This window comes from Rhipicephalus microplus, chromosome 5, assembly GCF_043290135.1.
Source record: "Rhipicephalus microplus isolate Deutch F79 chromosome 5, USDA_Rmic, whole genome shotgun sequence".
Lineage (NCBI taxonomy): Eukaryota > Metazoa > Arthropoda > Arachnida > Ixodida > Ixodidae > Rhipicephalus > Rhipicephalus microplus.
In genome coordinates this window covers 163,998,561-164,017,219 of record NC_134704.1, presented here as the reverse complement: position 1 = coordinate 164,017,219, position 18,659 = coordinate 163,998,561, and the positions used below count along the sequence as shown (strand labels likewise).

The 18,659-nt window shown below is 45.7% G+C and overlaps 8 non-coding genes across 8 annotated transcripts; all 8 read left to right on the top strand.

The window, feature by feature from the left end:
* Positions 1–2,020: 2,020 nt before the first annotated feature.
* On the top strand, positions 2,021–2,092 carry TRNAW-CCA (transfer RNA tryptophan (anticodon CCA)). Its single transcript has one exon. It is a non-coding gene; the product is annotated as a tRNA-Trp (tRNA).
* Positions 2,093–3,712: 1,620 nt separating this feature from the next.
* On the top strand, positions 3,713–3,784 carry TRNAW-CCA (transfer RNA tryptophan (anticodon CCA)). The gene has a single exon. It is a non-coding gene; the product is annotated as a tRNA-Trp (tRNA).
* Positions 3,785–4,978: 1,194 nt separating this feature from the next.
* Positions 4,979–5,050, top strand: TRNAW-CCA (transfer RNA tryptophan (anticodon CCA)). The gene has a single exon. It is a non-coding gene; the product is annotated as a tRNA-Trp (tRNA).
* Positions 5,051–7,308: 2,258 nt separating this feature from the next.
* On the top strand, positions 7,309–7,380 carry TRNAW-CCA (transfer RNA tryptophan (anticodon CCA)). The gene has a single exon. It is a non-coding gene; the product is annotated as a tRNA-Trp (tRNA).
* Positions 7,381–9,851: 2,471 nt separating this feature from the next.
* On the top strand, positions 9,852–9,923 carry TRNAW-CCA (transfer RNA tryptophan (anticodon CCA)). Its single transcript has one exon. It is a non-coding gene; the product is annotated as a tRNA-Trp (tRNA).
* Positions 9,924–13,878: 3,955 nt separating this feature from the next.
* On the top strand, positions 13,879–13,950 carry TRNAW-CCA (transfer RNA tryptophan (anticodon CCA)). The gene has a single exon. It is a non-coding gene; the product is annotated as a tRNA-Trp (tRNA).
* Positions 13,951–15,790: 1,840 nt separating this feature from the next.
* Positions 15,791–15,862, top strand: TRNAW-CCA (transfer RNA tryptophan (anticodon CCA)). The gene has a single exon. It is a non-coding gene; the product is annotated as a tRNA-Trp (tRNA).
* Positions 15,863–17,057: 1,195 nt separating this feature from the next.
* On the top strand, positions 17,058–17,129 carry TRNAW-CCA (transfer RNA tryptophan (anticodon CCA)). Its single transcript has one exon. It is a non-coding gene; the product is annotated as a tRNA-Trp (tRNA).
* Positions 17,130–18,659: the final 1,530 nt, after the last annotated feature.

The window sequence follows — 18,659 nt, the reverse complement described above, 5'->3', positions numbered from 1 at the left end:
CTACTTATTTGTCTGTCTAGAATGACTCTTCTCTTTAGCTGTGCTTCCTCGACAGGAGGCCAAGCAAAACATGCTACCACGTGTGTGCGAACGGCCACACTAAACGGACTCGGTGGCGACATGTTAGCATGTCTGACTACAGATCAGAAGGTTGCGAGTTTGAATCACGTCTGGATCAAATTTCCTTTTTTCTTATTTTCATCAATCTGTCTATCCACTTATTTGTCTATCTGCAATGACTTGTCCCTTTACCTGTGCTTCATCGACAGAAGGCCGAGCAAAACATGCTACAGCGTGTGTGCGAACAATTACTCTAAGCGGACTCAGTGGCGCAACTTTAGCACGTCTGACTCCAGATCAGAAGGTTGCGTGTTCGAATCAAGTCTGGGTCAAATTCTTTTTTTTATTATTTTCATCTGTCTATCCACCTATTTGTCTCTCTACAATGACTTGTCTCTTTACCTGTGCTTCGTCGACAGAAGGCCGAGCAAAACATGCTACCGCGTAAGTGCGAACGGCTTCATTAAGTGAACTCGGCGGCGACCCGGTAGGACGTCTGACTCCAGATCAGAAGGTTGCGTGTTCGAATCACGTCGATGTCAAGTTCTCTCTCCTGTTATTTTCATCTATCTGTCTATCTACTTATTTGTCTGTATACAAAGACTTGTCTCTTTACCTGTGCTTCATCGAGAGAAGGCCGAGCAAATCATGCTACCGCGTGTGTGCGAACGGCTACCCTAAGCGGATTCGATGGCGACACGATAGCACGTCTGACTCAAGATCAGAAGGTTGCGTGTTCGAATCACGTCCGGGTAAAAGTCTTTTTTTATTATTTTTATCTATCTGTCTATCTACTTATTTGTCTGTCTAGAATGACTCTTCTCTTTAGCTGTGCTCCTTCGACAGGAGGCCAAGCAAAACATGCTACCACGTGTGTGCGAACGGCCACACTAAACGGACTCGGTGGCGACATGTTAGCATGTCTGACTACAGATCAGAAGGTTGCGAGTTTGAATCACGTCTGGATCAAATTTCCTTTTTTCTTATTTTCATCAATCTGTCTATCTACTTATTTGTCTATCTGCAATGACTTGTCCCTTTACCTGTGCTTCATCGACAGAAGGCCGAGCAAAACATGCTACAGCGTGTGTGCGAACAATTACTCTAAGCGGACTCAGTGGCGCAACTTAAGCACGTCTGACTCCAGATCAGAAGGTTGCGTGTTCGAATCAAGTCTGGGTCAAATTCTTTTTTTTATTATTTTCATCTGTCTATCCACTTATTTGTCTGTCTACAATGACTTGTCTCTTTACCTGTGCTTCATCGACAGAAGGCCGAGCAAAACATGCTACCGCGTAAGTGCGAGCGGCTACACTAAGTGAACTCGGCGGCGACCCGGTAGGACGTCTGACTCCAGATCAGAAGGTTGCTTGTTCGAATCACGTCGATGTCAAGTTCTTTCTCCTGTTATTTTCATCTATCTGTCTATCTACTTATTTGTCTGTATACAAAGACTTGTCTCTTTACCTGTGCTTCATCGAGAGAAGGCCGAGCAAATCATGCTACCGCGTGTGTGCGAACGGCTACCCTAAGCGGATTCGATGGCGACACGATAGCACGTCTGACTCAAGATCAGAAGGTTGCTTGTTCGAATCACGTCCGGGTAAAAGTCTTTTTTTATTATTTTCATCTATCTGTCTATCTACTTATCTGTCTGTCTAGAATGACTCTTCTCTTTAGCTGTGCTTTCTCGACAAAAGGCCGAGCAAAACATGCTACCACGTGTGTGCGAACGGCCACCCTAAACGGACTCGGTGGCGACATGTTAGCATGTCTGACTACAGATCGGAAGGTTGCGAGCCTGAATCACGTCTGGATCAAATTTCCTTTTTTCTTATTTTCATCATTCTGTCTATCTACTTATTTGTCTGTCTACAATGACTTGTCTCTTTACCTGTGCTTCATCGACAGAAGGCCGAAAAAACATGCTACCACGTGTGTGCGAACGCTACCCTAAGCGGACTCGGTGGCGCAACGGTAGCGCCTCTGACTCCAGATCAGAAGGTTGCGTGTTCGAATCACGTCGGGGTCAAATTCTCTTTCTTATTGTTTTGAACTATCTGTCTACTTATTTGACTGTCTACAATGACTTGCCTCTTTACCTGTGCTTCATCGACAGAAGGCCGAGCGAAACATGCTACCGCGTGTGTACGAACGGCTTCACTAAGTGGACTCGGTGGTGACACGGTAGCACGTCTGTCTCCAGATCAGAAGGTTGCGTGTTCGAATCACGTCCGGGTCAAATTCTCTTTTTTCTTATTTTCATCTATTTCTCTATCTACTTATTTGTCTGTGTACAATGACTTGTCTCGTTACCTGTGCTTCATCGACAGAAGGCCGAGCAAAACAAGCTACCGCGTGTGTGCGAACGGCTACGCTAAGTGGATTCGGTGGCGACATGGTAGCGCGTCTTACTACGGATCAGAGGGTTGCGTGTTCGAATCACGTCCGTGTTAAGTTCTCGTTTTTGTTATTTTCATCTGTCTATCTACCTCTTTGTCTGTCTACAAGCACTTGTTTCTTTACCTGTGCTTCATCGATAGAAGGCCGAGCAAAACATGCTACCACGTGTGTGCGAACGGCTACCCTAAGTGGACTCGGTGGCGAACTGTTAGCGCGTCCGACTCCAGATCAGAAGGTTGCGTGTTCGTATCGCGTCCGGGTCGAATTCTCTTTCTTATTATTTTCATCTGTCTATCTACTTATTTGTCTGTCTACAATGACTTGTCCCTTTACCTGTGCTTCATCGACATAAGGCCGTGCAAAACATGCTACCACGTGTGGCGAACGGCTACCCTAAGCGGACTCGGTGGCGACTTTAGCACGTCTGACTCCACATCAGAAGGTTGCGTGTTCTAATCACGTCCGCGTCAAATTCTCTTTTTAGTATTTTCATCTATCTGTCTATCTACTTATTTGTCTATCTGCAATGACTTGTCCCTTTACCTGTGCTTCATCGACAGAAGGCCGAGCAAAACATGCTACAGCGTGTGTGCGAACAATTACTCTAAGCGGACTCAGTGGCGCAACTTTAGCACGTCTGACTCCAGATCAGAAGGTTGCGTGTTCGAATCAAGTCTGGGTCAAATTCTTTTTTTTTATTATTTTCATCTGTCTATCCACTTATTTGTCTGTCTACAATGACTTGTCTCTTTACCTGTGCTTCATCGACAGAAGGCCGAGCAAAACATGCTACCGCGTAAGTGCGAACGGCTACATTAAGTGAACTCGGCGGCGACCCGGTAGGACGTCTGACTCCAGATCAGAAGGTTGCGTGTTCGAATCACGTCGATGTCAAGTTCTCTCTCCTGTTATTTTCATCTATCTGTCTATCTACTTATTTGTCTGTCTAGAATGACTCTTCTCTTTAGCTGTGCTTCCTCGACAGGAGGCCAAGCAAAACATGCTACCGCGTGTGCGCGAACGGCCACACTAAACGGACTCGGTGGCGACATGTTAGCATGTCTGACTACAGATCAGAAGGTTGCGAGTTTGAATCACGTCTAGATCAAATTTCCTTTTTTCTTATTTTCATCAATCTGTCTATCTACTTATTTGTCTATCTGCAATGACTTGTCCCTTTACCTGTGCTTCATCGACAGAAGGCCGAAAAAACATGCTACCACGTGTGTGCGAAAGGCTACCCTAAGCGGGCTCGGTGGCGCAATGGTAGCGCGTCTGACTCCAGATCAGAAGGTTGCGTGTTCGAATCAGGTCGGGGTCAAATTTTCTTTTTTATTGTTTTCAACTATCTGTCTACTTATTTGTCTGTCTACAATGACTTCTCTCTTTACCTATGCTTCATCGACAGAAGGCCGAGCAATACATGCTACTGCGTGTGTGCGAACGGCTACACTAAGTCAACTCGGTGGCGACCCGGTAGGACGTCTGACTCCAGATCAGAAGGTTGCGTGTTCGAATCACGTCAATGTCAAGTCCTCTCTTTTGTTATTTTCATCTATCTCTCTATCTACTCATTTGTCTGTCTACAACGACTTGTTTCTTTACCTGTGCTTCATCGATAGAAGGCCAAGCAAAACATGCTACCACGTGTGTGTGAACGGCTACCCTAAATGGACTTGGTGGCGAACTGTTAGCACGTCCGACTCCAGATCAGAAGGTTGCGTGTTCAATCGCGTCCGCGTCAAATTCTCTTTTTAATATTTTCATCTGTCTATCTACTTATTTGTCTGTCTACAATGACTTGTATCTTTACCAGTGCTGCATCGACAGAAGGCCGAGCGAAACATGCTACCGCGTGTGTGCGTACGGCTACACTAAGTGGACTCGGTGGCAACCCGGTAGCACGTCTGACTCCAGATCGGAAGGTTGCGTGTTCGAATCACGTCCGGGTCAAGCTCTCTTTTTATTATTTTCATCTGTCTATCTACTTATTTGTCTGTCTACAATGACATGTCTCTTTACCTGTGCTTCATCGACAGAAGGCCAAGCAAATCATGCTACCGCGTGTGTGCGAACGGCTACCCTAAGCGCATTCGATGGCGACACGGTAGCACGTCTGACTCCAGATCAGAAGGTTGCGTGTGCGAATCACGTCCGGGTAAAAGTCTCTCTTTATTATTTTCATCTATCTGTATACCTACTTATTTGTCTGTCTACAATGACTCTTCTCTTTAGCTGTGCTTCTTCGACAGAAGGCCGAGCAAAACATGCTACCACGTGTGTGCGAACGGCCACCCTAAACGGACTCGGTGGCGACATGTTAGCATGTCTGACTACAGATCAGAAGGTTGCGAGTTTGAATCACGTCTGGATCAAATTTCCTTTTTTCTTATTTTCATCAATCTGGCTATCTACTTATTTGTATGTCTACAATGACTTGTTTCTTTACCTGTGCTTCATCGCACAAGGCCTAAAAAACATGCTACCACGTGTGTGCGAATGGCTACCCTAAGCGGACTCGGTGGCGCAATGGTAATGCGTCTGACTCCAGATCAGATGGTTGCGTGTTCGAATCACGTCGGGGTCAAATTCTCTTTTTTATTGTTTTCAACTATCTGTCTACTTATTTGTCTGTCTACAATGACTTGTCTCTTTGCCTGTGCTTCATCGACAGGAGGCCGAGCAAAACATGCTACCACGTGTGCGCGAACGGCTGCCCTGAGCGGACTCGGAGGTGCAACGGTAGCGCGTCTGACTCCAGATCAGTAGGTTAAATGTTCGAATCACGTCCGGGTCAAATTCTCTTTTTATTTTTTTCATCTATCTGTCTATCTACTTATTTGTCTGTCTAAAATGACTTGTCCCTTTACCTGTGCGTCATCGACATAAGGCCGTGCAAAACATGCTACCACGTGGGGGCGAACGGCTACCCTAAGCGGACTCGGTGGCGCAACTTTAGCACGTCTGACTCCAGATCAGAAGTTTGCGTGTTCTAATCACGTCCGCGTCAAATTCTCTTTTTAGTATTTTCATCTATCTGTCTATCTACTTATTTGTCTATCTCCAATGACTTGTCCCTTTACCTGTGCTTCATCGACAGAAGGCCGAGCAAAACATGCTACAGCGTGTTTGCGAACAATTACTCTAAGCGGACTCAGTGGCGACACGGTAGCACGTCTGACTCCAGAACACAAGGTTGCGTGTTCGAATCAGGTCCGGGTCAAATCCTCTTTTTTATTATTTTCATCTATCTGTCTATCTACTTATCTGTATGTCTACAATGACTTGTCTCTTTACCTGTGCTTCATCGACAGAAGGCCGAGCAAAACATGCTACCACGTGTGTGCGAATGGTTACCTAACGGACTCGGTGGCGACACGGTAGCACGTCTGACTCCAGATCAGAAGGTTGCGTGTTCGAATCACGTCCGGGTCAAATTCTCTTTTTTATTATTTTCATCTGTTTAACTATTTATTTGTCTGTCTACGATGACTTGTCTCTTTACCTGTGCTTCATCGACAGAAGGCCGAGCGAAACATGCTACCGCGTGTGTACGAACGGCTTCACTAAGTGGACTCGGTGGTGACACGGTAGCAGGTCTGTCTCAAGATCAGAAGGTTGCGTGTTCGAATCACGTCCGGGTCAAATTCTCTTTTTTCTTATTTTCATCTATTTGTCTATCTACTTATTTGTCTGTGTACAATGACTTGTCTCATTACCTGTGCTTCATCGACAGAAGGCCGAGCAAAACAAGCTACCGCGTGTGTGCGAACGGCTACGCTAAGTGGATTCGGTGGCGACACGGTAGCACGTCTGACTCCAGGTCAGAGGGTTGCGTGTTCGAATCACGTCCGTGTTAGGTTCTCTTTTTTATTATTTTCATCTATCTGTCTATCTACCTATTTTTCTGTCTACAACGACTTGTCTCTTTACCTGTGCTTCATCAATAGAAGGCCAAGCAAAACATGCTACCACGTGTGTGTGAACGGCTACCCTAAATGGACTCGGTGGCGAACTGTTAGCACGTCTCACTCCAGATGAGAAGGTTGCGTGTTCGAATCGCGTCCGGGTCAAATTCTCTTTTTATTATTTTCATCTGTCTATCTACTTATTTGTCTGTCTACAATGACTTGTCTCTTTACCAGTGCTGCATCGACAGAAGGCCGAGCAAAACATGCTACCGCGTGTGTGCGTACGGCTACACTAAGTGGACTCGGTGGCAACCCGGTAGCACGTCTGACTCCAGATCGGAAGGTTGCGTGTTCGAATGACGTCCGGGTCAAGCTCTCTTTTTAATATTTTCATCTGTCTATGTACTTATTTGTCTGTCTACAATGACTTGTCTCTTTACCTGTGCTTCAGTGACAGAAGGCCGAGCAAAACATGCTACCGCGTAAGTGCGAACGGCTACACTAAGTGTACTTGGTGGCGATACGGTAGCACGTCTGACTCCAGATCACAAGGTTGCGTGTTCGAATCACGTCCGGGTAAAAGTCTCTCTTTATTATTTTCATCTATCTGTATACCTACTTATTTGTCTGTCTACAATGACTCTTCTCTTTAGCTGTGCTTCCTCGACAGAAGGCCGAGCAAAACATGCTACCACGTGTGTGCGAACGGCCACCCTAAACGGACTCGGTGGCGACATGTTAGCATGTCTGACTACAGATCAGAAGGTTGCGAGTTTGAATCACGTCTGAATCAAATTTCCTTTTTTCTTATTTTCATCAATCTGGCTATCTATTTATTTGTATGTCAACAATGACTTGTCTCTTTACCTGTGCTTCATCGACAGAAGGCCTAAAAAACATGCTACCACGTGTGTGCGAATGGCTACCCTAAGCGGACTCGGTGGCGCAATGGTAGTGCGTCTGACTCCAGATCAGAAGGTTGCGTGTTCGAATCACGTCAGGGTCAAATTCTCTTTTTTATTGTTTTCAACTATCTGTCTACTTATTTGTCTGTCTACAATGACTTCTCTCTTTACCTATGCTTCATCGACAGAAGGCCGAGCAATACATGCTACTGCGTGTGTGCGAACGGCTACACTAAGTCAACTCGGTGGCGACCCGGTAGGACGTCGGACTCCAGATCAGAAGGTTGCGTGTTCGAATCACGTCAATGTCAAGTTCTCTCTTTTGTTATTTTCATCTATCTGTCTATCTACTTATTTGTCTGTCTACAATGACTTGTCTCTTTGCCTGTGCTTCATCGACAGAAGGCCGAGCAAAACATGCTACCACGTGTGTGCGAACGGCTGCCCTGAGCGGACTCGGAGGTGCAACGGTAGCGCGTCTGACTCCAGATCAGTAGGTTAAATGTTCGAATCACGTCCGGGTCAAATTCTCTTTTTATTATTTTCATCTATCTGTCTATCTACTTATTTGTCTGTCTAAAATGACTTGTCCCTTTACCTGTGCGTCATCGACATAAGGCCGTGCAAAACATGCTACCACGTGGGGGCGAACGGCTACCCTAAGCGGACTCGGTGGCGCAACTTTAGCACGTCTGACTCCAGATCAGAAGTTTGCGTGTTCTAATCACGTCCGCGTCAAATTCTCTTTTTAGTATTTTCATCTATCTGTCTATCTACTTATTTGTCTATCTGCAATGACTTGTCCCTTTACCTGTGCTTCATCGACAGAAGGCCCAGCAAAACATACTACAGCGTGTTTGCGAACAATTACTCTAAGCAGACTCAGTGGCGACACGGTAGCACGTCTGACTCCAGAACACAAGGTTGCGTGTTCGAATCAGGTCCGGGTCAAATCCTCTTTTTTATTATTTTCATCTATCTGTCTATCTACTTATCTGTATGTCTACAATGACTTGTCTCTTTACCTGTGCTTCATCGACAGAAGGCCGAGCAAAACATGCTACCACGTGTGTGCGAATGGTTACCTAACGGACTCGGTGGCGACACAGTAGCACGTCTGACTCCAGATCAGAAGGTTGCGTGTTCAATCACGTCCGGGTCAAATTCTCTTTTTTATTATTTTCATCTGTTTAACTATATATTTGTCTGTCTACGATGACTTGTCTCTTTACCTGTGCTTCATCGACAGAAGGCCGAGCGAAACATGCTACCGCGTGTGTACGAACGGCTTCACTAAGTGGACTCGGTGGTGACACGGTAGCAGGTCTGTCTCAAGATCAGAAGGTTGCGTGTTCGAATCACGTCCGGGTCAAATTCTCTTTTTTCTTATTTTCATCTATTTGTCTATCTACTTATTTTTCTGTGTACAATGACTTGTCTCATTACCTGTGCTTCATCGACAGAAGGCCGAGCAAAACAAGCTACCGCGTGTGTGCGAACGGCTACGCTAAGTGGATTCGGTGGCGACACGGTAGCACGTCTGACTCCAGGTCAGAGGGTTGCGTGTTCGAATCACGTCCGTGTTAGGTTCTCTTTTTTATTATTTTCATCTATCTGTCTATCTACCTATTTTTCTGTCTACAACGACTTGTCTCTTTACCTGTGCTTCATCAATAGAAGGCCAAGCAAAACATGCTACCACGTGTGTGTGAACGGCTACCCTAAATGGACTCGGTGGCGAACTGTTAGCACGTCTCACTCCAGATGAGAAGGTTGCGTGTTCGAATCGCGTCCGGGTCAAATTCTCTTTTTATTATTTTCATCTGTCTATCTACTTATTTGTCTGTCTACAATGACTTGTCTCTTTACCAGTGCTGCATCGACAGAAGGCCGAGCAAAACATGCTACCGCGTGTGTGCGTACGGCTACACTAAGTGGACTCGGTGGCAACCCGGTAGCACGTCTGACTCCAGATCGGAAGGTTGCGTGTTCGAATCACGTCCGGGTCAAGCTCTCTTTTTAATATTTTCATCTGTCTATCTACTTATTTGTCTGTCTACAATGACTTGTCTCTTTACCTGTGCTTCAGCGACAGAAGGCCGAGCAAAACATGCTACCGCGTAAGTGCGAACGGCTACACTAAGTGTACTTGGTGGTGATACGGTAGCACGTCTGACTCCAGATCACAAGGTTGCGTGTTCGAATCACGTCCGGGTAAAAGTCTCTCTTTATTATTTTCATCTATCTGTATACCTACTTATTTGTCTGTCTACAATGACTCTTCTCTTTAGCTGTGCTTCCTCGACAGAAGGCCGAGCAAAACATGCTACCACGTGTGTGCGAACGGCCACCCTAAACGGACTCGGTGGCGACATGTTAGCATGTCTGACTACAGATCAGAAGGTTGCGAGTTTGAATCACGTCTGGATCAAATTTCCTTTTTTCTTATTTTCATCAATCTGGCTATCTATTTATTTGTATGTCAACAATGACTTGTCTCTTTACCTGTGCTTCATCGACAGAAGGCCTAAAAAACATGCTACCACGTGTGTGCGAATGGCTACCCTAAGCGGACTCGGTGGCGCAATGGTAGTGCGTCTGACTCCAGATCAGAAGGTTGCGTGTTCGAATCACGTCAGGGTCAAATTCTCTTTTTTATTGTTTTCAACTATCTGTCTACTTATTTGTCTGTCTACAATGACTTCTCTCTTTACCTATGCTTCATCGACAGAAGGCCGAGCAATACATGCTACTGCGTGTGTGCGAACGGCTACACTAAGTCAACTCGGTGGCGACCCGGTAGGACGTCGGACTCCAGATCAGAAGGTTGCGTGTTCGAATCACGTCAATGTCAAGTTCTCTCTTTTGTTATTTTCATCTATCTGTCTATCTACTTATTTGTCTGTCTACAATGACTTGTCTCTTTGCCTGTGCTTCATCGACAGAAGGCCGAGCAAAACATGCTACCACGTGTGTGCGAACGGCTGCCCTGAGCGGACTCGGAGGTGCAACGGTAGCGCGTCTGACTCCAGATCAGTAGGTTAAATGTTCGAATCACGTCCGGGTCAAATTCTCTTTTTATTATTTTCATCTATCTGTCTATCTACTTATTTGTCTGTCTAAAATGACTTGTCCCTTTACCTGTGCGTCATCGACATAAGGCCGTGCAAAACATGCTACCACGTGGGGGCGAACGGCTACCCTAAGCGGACTCGGTGGCGCAACTTTAGCACGTCTGACTCCAGATCAGAAGTTTGCGTGTTCTAATCACGTCCGCGTCAAATTCTCTTTTTAGTATTTTCATCTATCTGTCTATCTACTTATTTGTCTATCTGCAATGACTTGTCCCTTTACCTGTGCTTCATCGACAGAAGGCCCAGCAAAACATACTACAGCGTGTTTGCGAACAATTACTCTAAGCAGACTCAGTGGCGACACGGTAGCACGTCTGACTCCAGAACACAAGGTTGCGTGTTCGAATCAGGTCCGGGTCAAATCCTCTTTTTTATTATTTTCATCTATCTGTCTATCTACTTATCGTATGTCTACAATGACTTGTCTCTTTACCTGTGCTTCATCGACAGAAGGCCGAGCAAAACATGCTACCACGTGTGTGCGAATGGTTACCTAACGGACTCGGTGGCGACACGGTAGCACGTCTGACTCCAGATCAGAAGGTTGCGTGTTCAATCACGTCCGGGTCAAATTCTCTTTTTTATTATTTTCATCTGTTTAACTATATATTTGTCTGTCTACGATGACTTGTCTCTTTACCTGTGCTTCATCGACAGAAGGCCGAGCGAAACATGCTACCGCGTGTGTACGAACGGCTTCACTAAGTGGACTCGGTGGTGACACGGTAGCAGGTCTGTCTCAAGATCAGAAGGTTGCGTGTTCGAATCACGTCCGTGTTAGGTTCTCTTTTTTATTATTTTCATCTATCTGTCTATCTACCTATTTTTCTGTCTACAACGACTTGTCTCTTTACCTGTGCTTCATCAATAGAAGGCCAAGCAAAACATGCTACCACGTGTGTGTGAACGGCTACCCTAAATGGACTCGGTGGCGAACTGTTAGCACGTCTCACTCAAGATGAGAAGGTTGCGTGTTCGAATCGCGTCCGGGTCAAATTCTCTTTTTATTATTTTCATCTGTCTATCTACTTATTTGTCTGTCTACAATGACTTCTCTCTTTACCTATGCTTCATCGACAGAAGGCCGAGCAATACATGCTACTGCGTGTGTGCGAACGGCTACACTAAGTCAACTCGGTGGTGACCCGGTAGGACGTCGGACTCCAGATCAGAAGGTTGCGTGTTCGAATCACGTCGATGTCAAGTTCTCTCTTTTGTTATTTTCATCTATCTGTCTATCTACTTATTTGTCTGTCTACAATGACTTGTCTCTTTGCCTGTGCTTCATCGACAGAAGGCCGAGCAAAACATGCTACCACGTGTGTGCGAACGGCTGCCCTGAGCGGACTCGGAGGTGCAACGGTAGCGCGTCTGACTCCAGATCAGTAGGTTAAATGTTCGAATCACGTCCGGGTCAAATTCTCTTTTTATTATTTTCATCTATCTGTCTATCTACTTATTTGTCTGTCTAAAATGACTTGTCCCTTTACCTGTGCGTCATCGACATAAGGCCGTGCAAAACATGCTACCACGTGGGGGCGAACGGCTACCCTAAGCGGACTCGGTGGCGCAACTTTAGCACGTCTGACACCAGATCAGAAGTTTGCGTGTTCTAATCACGTCCGCGTCAAATTCTCTTTTTAGTATTTTCATCTATCTGTCTATCTACTTATTTGTCTATCTGCAATGACTTGTCCCTTTACCTGTGCTTCATCGACAGAAGGCCGAGCAAAACATGCTACAGCGTGTTTGCGAACAATTACTCTAAGCGGACTCAGTGGCGACACGGTAGCACGTCTGACTCCAGAACACAAGGTTGCGTGTTCGAATCAGGTCCGGGTCAAATCCTCTTTTTTATTATTTTCATCTATCTGTCTATCTACTTATCTGTATGTCTACAATGACTTGTCTCTTTACCTGTGCTTCATCGACAGAAGGCCGAGCAAAACATGCTACCACGTGTGTGCGAATGGTTACCTAACGGACTCGGTGGCGACACGGTAGCACGTCTGACTCCAGATCAGAAGGTTGCGTGTTCGAATCACGTCCGGGTCAAATTCTCTTTTTTATTATTTTCATCTGTTTAACTATTTATTTGTCTGTCTACGATGACTTGTCTCTTTACCTGTGCTTCATCGACAGAAGGCCGAGCGAAACATGCTACCGCGTGTGTACGAACGGCTTCACTAAGTGGACTCGGTGGTGACACGGTAGCAGGTCTGTCTCAAGATCAGAAGGTTGCGTGTTCGAATCACGTCCGGGTCAAATTCTCTTTTTTCTTATTTTCATCTATTTGTCTATCTACTTATTTGTCTGTGTACAATGACTTGTCTCGTTACCTGTGCTTCATCGACAGAAGGCCGAGCAAAACAAGCTACCGCGTGTGTGCGAACGGCTACGCTAAGTGGATTCGGTGGCGACACGGTAGCACGTCTGACTCCAGGTCAGAGGGTTGCGTGTTCGAATCACGTCCGTGTTAGGTTCTCTTTTTTATTATTTTCATCTATCTGTCTATCTACCTATTTTTCTGTCTACAACGACTTGTCTCTTTACCTGTGCTTCATCAATAGAAGGCCAAGCAAAACATGCTACCACGTGTGTGTGAACGGCTACCCTAAATGGACTCGGTGGCGAACTGTTAGCACGTCTCACTCCAGATGAGAAGGTTGCGTGTTCGAATCGCGTCCGGGTCAAATTCTCTTTTTATTATTTTCATCTGTCTATCTACTTATTTGTCTGTCTACAATGACTTGTCTCTTTACCAGTGCTGCATCGACAGAAGGCCGAGCAAAACATGCTACCGCGTGTGTGCGTACGGCTACACTAAGTGGACTCGGTGGCAACCCGGTAGCACGTCTGACTCCAGATCGGAAGGTTGCGTGTTCGAATCACGTCCGGGTCAAGCTCTCTTTTTAATATTTTCATCTGTCTATCTACTTATTTGTCTGTCTACAATGACTTGTCTCTTTACCTGTGCTTCAGCGACAGAAGGCCGAGCAAAACATGCTACCGCGTAAGTGCGAACGGCTACACTAAGTGTACTTGGTGGCGATACGGTAGCACGTCTGACTCCAGATCACAAGGTTGCGTGTTCGAATCACGTCCGGGTAAAAGTCTCTCTTTATTATTTTCATCTATCTGTATACCTACTTATTTGTCTGTCTACAATGACTCTTCTCTTTAGCTGTGCTTCCTCGACAGAAGGCCGAGCAAAACATGCTACCACGTGTGTGCGAACGGCCACCCTAAACGGACTCGGTGGCGACATGTTAGCATGTCTGACTACAGATCAGAAGGTTGCGAGTTTGAATCACGTCTGGATCAAATTTCCTTTTTTCTTATTTTCATCAATCTGGCTATCTATTTATTTGTATGTCTACAATGACTTGTCTCTTTACCTGTGCTTCATCGACAGAAGGCCTAAAAAACATGCTACCACGTGTGTGCGAATGGCTACCCTAAGCGGACTCGGTGGCGCAATGGTAGTGCGTCTGACTCCAGATCAGAAGGTTGCGTGTTCGAATCACGTCAGGGTCGAATTCTCTTTTTTATTGTTTTCAACTATCTGTCTACTTATTTGTTTGTCTACAATGACTTCTCTCTTTACCTATGCTTCATCGACAGAAGGCCGAGCAATACATGCTACTGCGTGTGTGCGAACGGCTACACTAAGTCAACTCGGTGGCGACCCGGTAGGACGTCGGACTCCAGATCAGAAGGTTGCGTGTTCGAATCACGTCAATGTCAAGTTCTCTCTTTTGTTATTTTCATCTATCTGTCTATCTACTTATTTGTCTGTCTACAATGACTTGTCTCTTTGCCTGTGCTTCATCGACAGAAGGCCGAGCAAAACATGCTACCACGTGTGAGCGAACGGCTGCCCTGAGCGGACTCGGAGGTGCAACGGTAGCGCGTCTGACTCCAGATCAGTAGGTTAAATGTTCGAATCACGTCCGGGTCAAATTCTCTTTTTATTATTTTCATCTATCTGTCTATCTACTTATTTGTCTGTCTAAAATGACTTGTCCCTTTACCTGTGCGTCATCGACATAAGGCCGTGCAAAACATGCTACCACGTGGGGGCGAACGGCTACCCTAAGCGGACTCGGTGGCGCAACTTTAGCACGTCTGACTCCAGATCAGAAGTTTGCGTGTTCTAATCACGTCCGCGTCAAATTCTCTTTTTAGTATTTTCATCTATCTGTCTATCTACTTATTTGTCTATCTGCAATGACTTGTCCCTTTACCTGTGCTTCATCGACAGAAGGCCCAGCAAAACATACTACAGCGTGTTTGCGAACAATTACTCTAAGCAGACTCAGTGGCGACACGGTAGCACGTCTGACTCCAGAACACAAGGTTGCGTGTTCGAATCAGGTCCGGGTCAAATCCTCTTTTTTATTATTTTCATCTATCTGTCTATCTACTTATCTGTATGTCTACAATGACTTGTCTCTTTACCTGTGCTTCATCGACAGAAGGCCGAGCAAAACATGCTACCACGTGTGTGCGAATGGTTACCTAACGGACTCGGTGGCGACACGGTAGCACGTCTGACTCCAGATCAGAAGGTTGCGTGTTCGAATCACGTCCGGGTCAAATTCTCTTTTTTATTATTTTCATCTGTTTAACTATATATTTGTCTGTCTACGATGACTTGTCTCTTTACCTGTGCTTCATCGACAGAAGGCCGAGCGAAACATGCTACCGCGTGTGTACGAACGGCTTCACTAAGTGGACTCGGTGGTGACACGGTAGCAGGTCTGTCTCAAGATCAGAAGGTTGCGTGTTCGAATCACGTCCGGGTCAAATTCTCTTTTTTCTTATTTTCATCTATTTGTCTATCTACTTATTTGTCTGTGTACAATGACTTGTCTCATTACCTGTGCTTCATTGACAGAAGGCCGAGCAAAACAAGCTACCGCGTGTGTGCGAACGGCTACGCTAAGTGGATTCGGTGGCGACACGGTAGCACGTCTGACTCAAGATCAGAAGGTTGCGTGTTCCAATCACGTCCGGGTAAAAGTCTTTTTTTATTATTTTCATCTATCTGTCTATCTACTTATTTGTCTGTCTAGAATGACTCTTCTCTTTAGCTGTGCTTCCTCGACAGGAGGCCAAGCAAAACATGCTACCACGTGTGCGCGAACGGCCACACTAAACGGACTCGGTGGCGACATGTTAGCATGTCTGACTACAGATCAGAAGGTTGCGAGTTTGAATCACGTCTGGATCAAATTTCCTTTTTTCTTATTTTCATCAATCTGTCTATCTACTTATTTGTCTATCTGCAATGACTTGTCCCTTTACCTGTGCTTCATCGACAGAAGGCCGAAAAAACATGCTACCACGTGTGTGCGAAAGGCTACCCTAAGCGGGCTCGGTGGCGCAATGGTAGCGCGTCTGACTCCAGATCAGAAGGTTGCGTGTTCGAATCAGGTCGGGGTCAAATTCTCTTTTTTATTGTTTTCAACTATCTGTCTACTTATTTGTCTGTCTACAATGACTTCTCTCTTTACCTATGCTTCATCGACAGAAGGCCGAGCAATACATGCTACTGCGTGTGTGCGAACGGCTACACTAAGTCAACTCGGTGGCGACCCGGTAGGACGTCTGACTCCAGATCAGAAGGTTGCGTGTTCGAATCACGTCAATGTCAAGTTCTCTCTTTTGTTATTTTCATCTATCTCTCTATCTACTTATTTGTCTGTCTACAACGACTTGTTTCTTTACCTGTGCTTCATCGATAGAAGGCCAAGCAAAACATGCTACCACGTGTGTGTGAACGGCTACCCTAAATGGACTTGGTGGCGAACTGTTAGCACGTCCGACTCCAGATCAGAAGGTTGCGTGTTCAATCGCGTCCGCGTCAAATTCTCTTTTTAATATTTTCATCTGTCTATCTACTTATTTGTCTGTCTACAATGACTTGTATCTTTACCAGTGCTGCATCGACAGAAGGCCGAGCGAAACCTGCTACCGCGTGTGTGCGTACGGCTACACTAAGTGGACTCGGTGGCAACCCGGTAGCACGTCTGACTCCAGATCGGAAGGTTGCGTGTTCGAATCACGTCCGGGTCAAGCTCTCTTTTTATTATTTTCATCTGTCTATCTACTTATTTGTTTGTCTACAATGTCATGTCTCTTTAACTGTGCTTCATCGACAGAACGCCAAGCAAATCATGCTACCGCGTGTGTGCGAACGGCTACCCTAAGCGCATTCGATGGCGACACGGTAGCACGTCTGACTCCAGATCAGAAGGTTGCGTGTTCGAATCACGTCCGGGTAAAAGTCTCTCTTTATTATTTTCATCTATCTGTATACCTACTTATTTGTCTGTCTACAATGACTCTTCTCTTTAGCTGTGCTTCCTCGACAGAAGGCCGAGCAAAACATGCTACCACGTGTGTGCGAACGGCCACCCTAAACGGACTCGGTGGCGACATGTTAGCATGTCTGACTACAGATCACAAGGTTGCGAGTTTGAATCACGTCTGGATCAAATTTCCTTTTTTCTTATTTTCATCAATCTGGCTATCTACTTATTTGTATGTCTACAATGACTTGTTTCTTTACCTGTGCTTCATCGACAGAAGGCCTAAAAAACATGCTACCACGTGTGTGCGAATGGCTACCCTAAGCGGACTCGGTGGCGCAATGGTAGTGCGTCTGACTCCAGATCAGAAGGTTGCGTGTTCGAATCACGTCGGGGTCAAATTCTCTTTTTTATTGTTTTCAACTATCTGTCTACTTATTTGTCTGTCTACAATGACTTCTCTCTTTACCTATGCTTCATCAACAGAAGGCCGAGCAATACATGCTACTGCGTGTGTGCGAACGGCTGCACTAAGTCAACTCGGTGGCGACCCGGTAGGACGTCGGACTCCAGATCAGAAGGTTGCGTGTTCGAATCACGTCGATGTCAAGTTCTCTCTTTTGTTATTTTCATCTATCTGTCTATCTACTTATTTGTCTGTCTACAATGACTTGTCTCTTTGCCTGTGCTTCATCGACAGAAGGCCGAGCAAAACATGCTACCACGTGTGTGCGAACGGCTGCCCTGAGCGGACTCGGAGGTGCAACGGTAGCGCGTCTGACTCCAGATCAGTAGGTTAAATGTTCGAATCACGTCCGGGTCAAATTCTCTTTTTATTATTTTCATCTATCTGTCTATCTACTTATTTGTCTGTCTAAAATGACTTGTCCCTTTACCTGTGCGTCATCGACATAAGGCCGTGCAAAACATGCTACCACGTGGGGGCGAACGGCTACCCTAAGCGGACTCGGTGGCGCAACTTTAGCACGTCTGACTCCAGATCAGAAGTTTGCGTGTTCTAATCACGTCCGCGTCAAATTCTCTTTTTAGTATTTTCATCTATCTGTCTATCTACTTATTTGTCTATCTGCAATGACTTGTCCCTTTGCCTGTGCTTCATCGACAGAAGGCCGAGCAAAACATGCTACAGCGTGTTTGCGAACAATTACTCTAAGCGGACTCAGTGGCGACACGGTAGCACGTCTGACTCCAGAACACAAGGTTGCGTGTTCGAATCAGGTCCGGGTCAAATCCTCTTTTTTAATATTTTCATCTATCTGTCTATCTACTTATCTGTATGTCTACAATGACTTGTCTCTTTACCTGTGCTTCATCGACAGAAGGCCGAGCAAAACATGCTACCACGTGTGTGCGAATGGTTACCTAACGGACTCGGTGGCGACACGGTAGCACGTCTGACTCCAGATCAGAAGGTTGCGTGTTCGAATCACGTCCGGGTCAAATTCTCTTTTTTATTATTTTCATCTGTTTAACTATTTATTTGTCTGTCTACGATGACTTGTCTCTTTACCTGTGCTTCATCGACAGAAGGCCGAGCGAAACATGCTACCGCGTGTGTACGAACGGCTTCACTAAGTGGACTCGGTGGTGACACGGTAGCAGGTCTGTCTCAAGATCAGAAGGTTGCGTGTTCGAATCACGTCCGGGTCAAATTCTCTTTTTTCTTATTTTCATCTATTTGTCTATCTACTTATTTGTCTGTGTACAATGACTTGTCTCATTACCTGTGCTTCATCGACAGAAGGCCGAGCAAAACAAGCTACCGCGTGTGTGCGAACGGCTACGCTAAGTGGATTCGGTGGCGACACGGTAGCACGTCTGACTCCAGGTCAGAGGGTTGCGTGTTCGAATCACGTCCGTGTTAGGTTCTCTTTTTTATTATTTTCATCTATCTGTCTATCTACCTAT